We start from the raw sequence: 6,276 nt of genomic DNA on the forward strand, positions 1-6,276 counted from the left end.
TATCTCCATATCCATCTTACTCTTTCATTTAATTTAAGTCAAGAGACACCTTTAGGTATTCAGTCACAAGAGTAATTTCCAAGTGTGTACGTTTGAGTCACTTGAATGAAAGTCGATCATCTTGTTTTATGCACGAAAGAAAACAGAACTAAAGAATTTAAGAGAATTTGATCTACAGTATAATTGCATGCACACCTGTAGAAAACTAGATCACTTTTATTTACTATGGCATTACTATGGCATGACATTGTCATCTTATTGTTCTTTTATAAATCTAAAATTCTGACAGAAAACTTTGCAAGGAGTATTTATTACTATATTGTATTTAGTGATATTCCAAAGAATACACAAAGAATAAAGAATGTTTCTATTGGCAGCAGGAGGAGGATTTTTATGGAATACAAAAAATTAATTTAAAAGAAAGACAAGCTGAAGTACAAAACAGGTAGATTAAAAATCATAAAAATCAGCAGAATCAATCCCAAAATCAACAGTCTTCTTTCAAAATAAGCAAAACACCGATGCAAAGTCAACAATCATTGATATAATGTGTCTAGGATCTTAAGATGTTTTTGCACTACCTACAAATTGATAGTGAATATTCTTCACAGTTTTAGATTTAAACATTATGATATTTGATTGATCTTGAGTACATTTGTCTTTTAATTTCAAACTCATTTAAAAGAAATTATACATATTTTCTGCATTTTCGGAACAAAAATTGTAAGATGCAAGGTTTATTTTTAAAAAAATGAAGGAAGTGTTGTCAACCCTCAAGTTTTTATACAGTTAATTAATCCAATAACTTTTTAATGTCGTTTATGTCTCCTTTAATGCATTACTACCTTTACGTTTGAAATTTTGTTCGTTTGTCTCGTAGGCGCTCCCCAAGTAATTCTGGAAATGACGAAAGATAAGTATATATAGATCTACCCCCATTTTATAGTATAGAGGGGGTAGACCTATATATACTTATCTTTCGTCATTAACAGAATTACATGGGGAGCGTCTATGGTTTGTCTCTAATATTGAATGGTGCACCATATAGTAATAACAAATTAACCGATTTATTCGTTATCGCGAGTACATAATGTAACACAAATGTGTAAAATATGCTCATGGCTAAAGATAAAATTAGAATACATCTCCTAAGGAAAAAAGGTCTTTATCACAATTGCACCAAATATTACTTTGTATCTTTTAAACTTTTAAAAGGGTCAAGTAAGTCATTACTTGTATAAAGATTCTCGACAGCAGAAAACAGGCTCATATTTGTGATTATGGATATAACAAATTAAGGCTTTTGAAACAAAAAAATACATTTAAAACTACCTATTTCACCTTGAACTTTAACATGACGACAAAAATTGAGACGCTTAATAAAAAAAATATCTTTAATCACAAAAGGGTCCAGTCTCGTATTACCCCATATTTCACAACTTGTATTTCTTATAAATATACATCAGCTATAATTTCATTATTTTTTAAGCACATAATCTGGATATAGAGCACCTGAAACATAATCCTCCATCATGTCTATGTTCTTCTTCACCCTACTACATTTACAATAATCTTGCTGAATACTTTATAACTGATAACGTAAATATATAGTTAATTATGATAACCTTAAATCACTTTATTTTGAGGGATCGAAATTTAGGGAACCCTGAGCTTTTAACTGGTGTCATAATTCTTTGGAAGATTAGGCCAGGTGATGTGAAAAAGAACACATTGACACTTGATTGAATGGATTAAATGTATCAGATGTATGTTAAAATCTCGAATTAAAGCAACTGAGGTGCAAAATGAAAACCATCAGTAATTCGATAGTGAAATAAAAAGAATTAGATAGATCACACAATCAGTATTTACTGGTTTCAGATGACAAAACAGCAGGTAACAACATTGTCCTTGTTTGTAAGAGTCATCATGACAATCCATCTTATACAAATAACTCCTTTTCCAAGGAGAACATTCTTCAAAATTATACGACACTTTTTAATATTTTTAATATTTCTAACAACAAAAAAATTGAAAGACCATACTTATACTAGATTCCAAAATTTCAATAAAATAATAACCTTTCAAACAAAGATACGAAGCGGGTTCTAGCAAATGTTCTACCAAGCCCCTTTCTTTATTTTTCCCTAAAATATTTATAGTAGTAAGGAGAAACTTCAGGAGTACATTGCAACAATATACTCAGGAAGTAGTAAAAATCAGATGTGGATACTTAAAAATTTCAAGGAACTTTCCGAAAATTTTTAATCCCCAAACTTTAACAAAATCCAGAACATGAAAACTTGACTTTTCAACTCTAAATACAACCAATCCTCATGATAAATTAAAGACCAGGCGTTTTGACATCATTGACAGTCCTCCAAATGAAATTGGACCATCATTTAGCAAATATTTGGTAGATCCATTGACTTTTACCAGCAGATAAATCCTATAATTTAGCCAAATGCTGACAGACGTTTAACATACCAATTATTATGCCATTATTTACAAACATAAATGTGTGCGGTTTTCCCTTTCGCAGATCATGACAAGGAGCACACGACTGGTGGACCGGTCGGCAGGGGATGCTCACTCCTCCATGGCACCTGATCCCACCTCTGATGTTTTGGAGGCCCGCGTTTGCTGTGCTGCTATTTTGAGTTGTTTAATAGACTTTTGAGCTTGAATACTGTTAGTTATCACCAGATATTTCATTGTTATTCTTGCTTGTTAAACAATATCTCTTTTACTCTTTCTCTGATTTTCTGTATATTTGAATATTTATTAATTCTTATGCTCTAGATTTTCGAATAGATATTAAAACCTACATCTAGCACTAAAAGGAGTATACGGCGGATGTGACCGGTGTGCAGAGAATGCTCACTCCTCCATAGAACCTGATCCTATCTCTGATGTTTTTGGGGGTCCTTGTTTGCTCTGCTACCAATACGTATTATTTAAATGAATTTTTAGCTTGGAAAGTCTTCTTTATCTCCATATTTTTGTAAAAGCGTTTTAACTCTATTTCGCATTTTGCATTTAACCTTACAATTCTTTATACGACTTTCAAAGTTGATGCATACAAAATTAGTGAGTAAGCTCTTTTGATAATTATCATAATGTAAACGTAGATGCATTTAGCGCACATGCATTTTTCTTTTTTACATTGGTTTCGAGCACATATCATTTAGTGTACTTGTTCATGTTGATTGTCAAAAATAACAAATATTGGTTTTACCAAGTATTAGTATGAAGAAGCAGACAATTTGTTACCTCTATACTATTTTTTTTTCCTAAATAAAAAATAAATCGTTAAATCAGAATAATTCTCATAAAATTGCAGTGGATGGATTTATCACCGTGTGTTAGCTAAAAAATGAAACACATATGGCAGAATCTGTTGTTTCTTTAATGTCAAGTTAACTAGGATATATGAATCGTAATATGAATGAAAGTAACTGTATATCTAAATGTTGAGTTGAAGGCTACGTAAAACAATTTCCCAAATACACTGTATAATTTTTTGAAGGTCTAAAGTGGTGTAAAAAAACAACTATTACAGCGCTACCTATTTCTTAACTTAATGAAAGATAGGATTTATAGCGTATTCTTCATTGTAATGCAATATCGATATAATTGCCAAAGCAAAATGGTAAAAGATTAAAAAAAAAAAAAGATACATTAAATTTATTTATAAAGAAGCTACCTTCTATCTTAAAGAGGTATCATTTATAAACATCTATCAGAATATAAATAACGGTTGATCACATGATCTGATTCAATGAAATATATGCAGATAACGAACAGCTAAAAAGTCCATAAAACATAACAGAACAGAAGCTGAGGAAATACGAATCTTCAAAACATATGAGGTGGGATCAGGTGCCATGGGGGAGTGAGCATCCCCTGCCGACCGGTCACATTCACCATGTTCTACTTGTTATGCTTGGGAAATATAAATCCACAGAGGTTGAAGTGCTCGATGTACCACAGAGTCTGACACATCTGTTTCATATTCGGATATTTCACTTGAAAAAGACGTTAATGGTAATCTGACAACCAAGCTCTATGACAAACTTGATGACCTTCACTTTTCTAGCGTCAACTTTGACTTTTTTCATATTAATTGTTAGTCCATTATTTATATATTGCATTGACGACGGATGTTTCTGTTTTTTCCCGATCATGACAAGAAGCACAAGGCGGGTGTAACTGGTCGGCAGGGGGTGCTTACTCCTCCATGGCACCTGATCTCACCTCTGATGTTGTGGAAGTCCGTGATTGCTCTGCTCCTATTTTGGATTGTTTTAAGGACTTTTGATCCAGAATACTGTTCGTTATCTCCATATATTTCATGGTAGATTTGATCACACACCATCTCGTTTTTGCATCCCGATATATGTTTCAAAATGATACTTAATTACGTATATTTATGACTTAATTATAATTATAATGTATGCATCTGTGTCATTATCACACACAAAATATATTTTTAATCACAGTACATGTAGCATAAGTTTGATCGATTGAAAGCTTGTTTACCATTTTATATGTCTCTGAAAAATTGCGTCGAACGTTCAAGACTTCAGAAATGTGTGTTTAAATACATTGATAGACATGCATTGCTAAAAAGTTTTAAGTGAATTTCGCCTGGACATCTATTTCCAGAATTCTGCATCATAATTTAGCTCTTACATTAAAATTAGATTCAACAATGCAAGTAAAGCTACACTCAATAAAATACCTAAGATTAAATTTCATACAAAATGCAGTGAGAAACAATTATGTTGTGGCGGATTTTTTCAAAGAAAGAAATTAATATTTCTCTCTTTCAAAGAATTTTCAGTACAGTAACTGTTTTAAAAGTTTGGATTTCATTTATTTTTTTACAAGCAGGTTGTACTTGTAGTGATTTATCCAAAGTTATGTTCATACTGGTCCTAAAATCGCCTTAAGGGTTTTTTTTATCATACAGGAAAGAATGGTCAATTTTAGCTTAAAATTTACAATTTCTCGGCATTATCTAAAAACAAATTACACCATAAACCTCCATCTAACTTTCATCATTCTGCTTAAATTCAGCATAAGCTCAAGACTCTTGTTCAATTTTTAATGCCAGGAAAATGACACCTTGTGAGTGCAGAAATGACAAATCGTTGATAATTTGAAACTAATTCAACTTTGTCACAAAATTTAATCTTTTCAAATAGGTTAAGGTACATTGATTTATTTGAAATAAATATTAGAGTAAAATTTTTCAAGAAGTGATTTATGTAAAAGACAATTTCAGAGTGCAAAAAGGTCATGACATATCACATGCAGGGTTCTCCACATTTGAAAATTTAACCATGGAGGAAGCTGCACGAAGGCGAAATGTGTTCAAAAACACTGATATATCTTAGACTTCCTACATGTAATCTTCATTAATCAAAATGATTGGTTTTTACAATTTTTAAACTTACCTACTGCAATACAAAACAATGAAATAACTAACACTTTTTAAAGTGAAAAAAATATTAAATAAAATTGAAAAGGATTTATCCTGTATCTTACTTCACAAATGTACCAAAAGTTGCCCAAAACTGTAGTAACCTTCTGAAGGAATTTTAAGAAAAAATGTTGATACTGGTAGCCGGTAACCATGGCATTAGATTACTAATTATAAGAATTGTAGCCTGTTTTATGAAATATTTTTGTGCTTGTATTACCGTATCGGTATTAAATTGTAATTTTTTATAAACCCGTTATATATCTAATCGTGTAGTGAACATGTTGAAGTTACCCAAAATTATTTACATGTGTACAGGATAATTAACTCTCAAAATATCAATCAGCTGATTGACTCTCCATTGATTGTTACGAGTCGCCGATTAACGACGTGTTTGTTTAGCACAGTCCGCTTTCCTTCGAGGCATGCCAGATGCACGGCAGTCGTTGTATAAACACAATTAACTACTCAAGTCATCAAAAAAAGTAGGTGTCAGGACTGAAATGCAATAAAATTTTAATCATGGCGGATGCTGATTTTAACCATGGCGCAGCTCGTTTAACCATGGCGCACATGAATTTAACCAAGGCGCGCCGCCATGGTAAAACCCCTTGTGGAGAACCCTGCACATGTGCTGCAGCGCCAAAAAAAGTGTCTTTACCTCCCATTTTTCATCCTAATTTTAATATAGCTTTGTATGTACTAAAAATCGTAGAGTGAAAATAATGAAAATTCGTTGGTTATTTATATTTAAATGAGTTTCTCTTGTATTCGTGAGCATACATTGT

Source organism: Saccostrea cucullata, unplaced genomic scaffold, assembly GCF_032062105.1.
Source record: "Saccostrea cucullata isolate Sc308-1 unplaced genomic scaffold, CSIRO_AGI_Scuc_v1 ctg234, whole genome shotgun sequence".
Taxonomy (NCBI): Eukaryota; Metazoa; Mollusca; class Bivalvia; order Ostreida; family Ostreidae; genus Saccostrea; species Saccostrea cuccullata.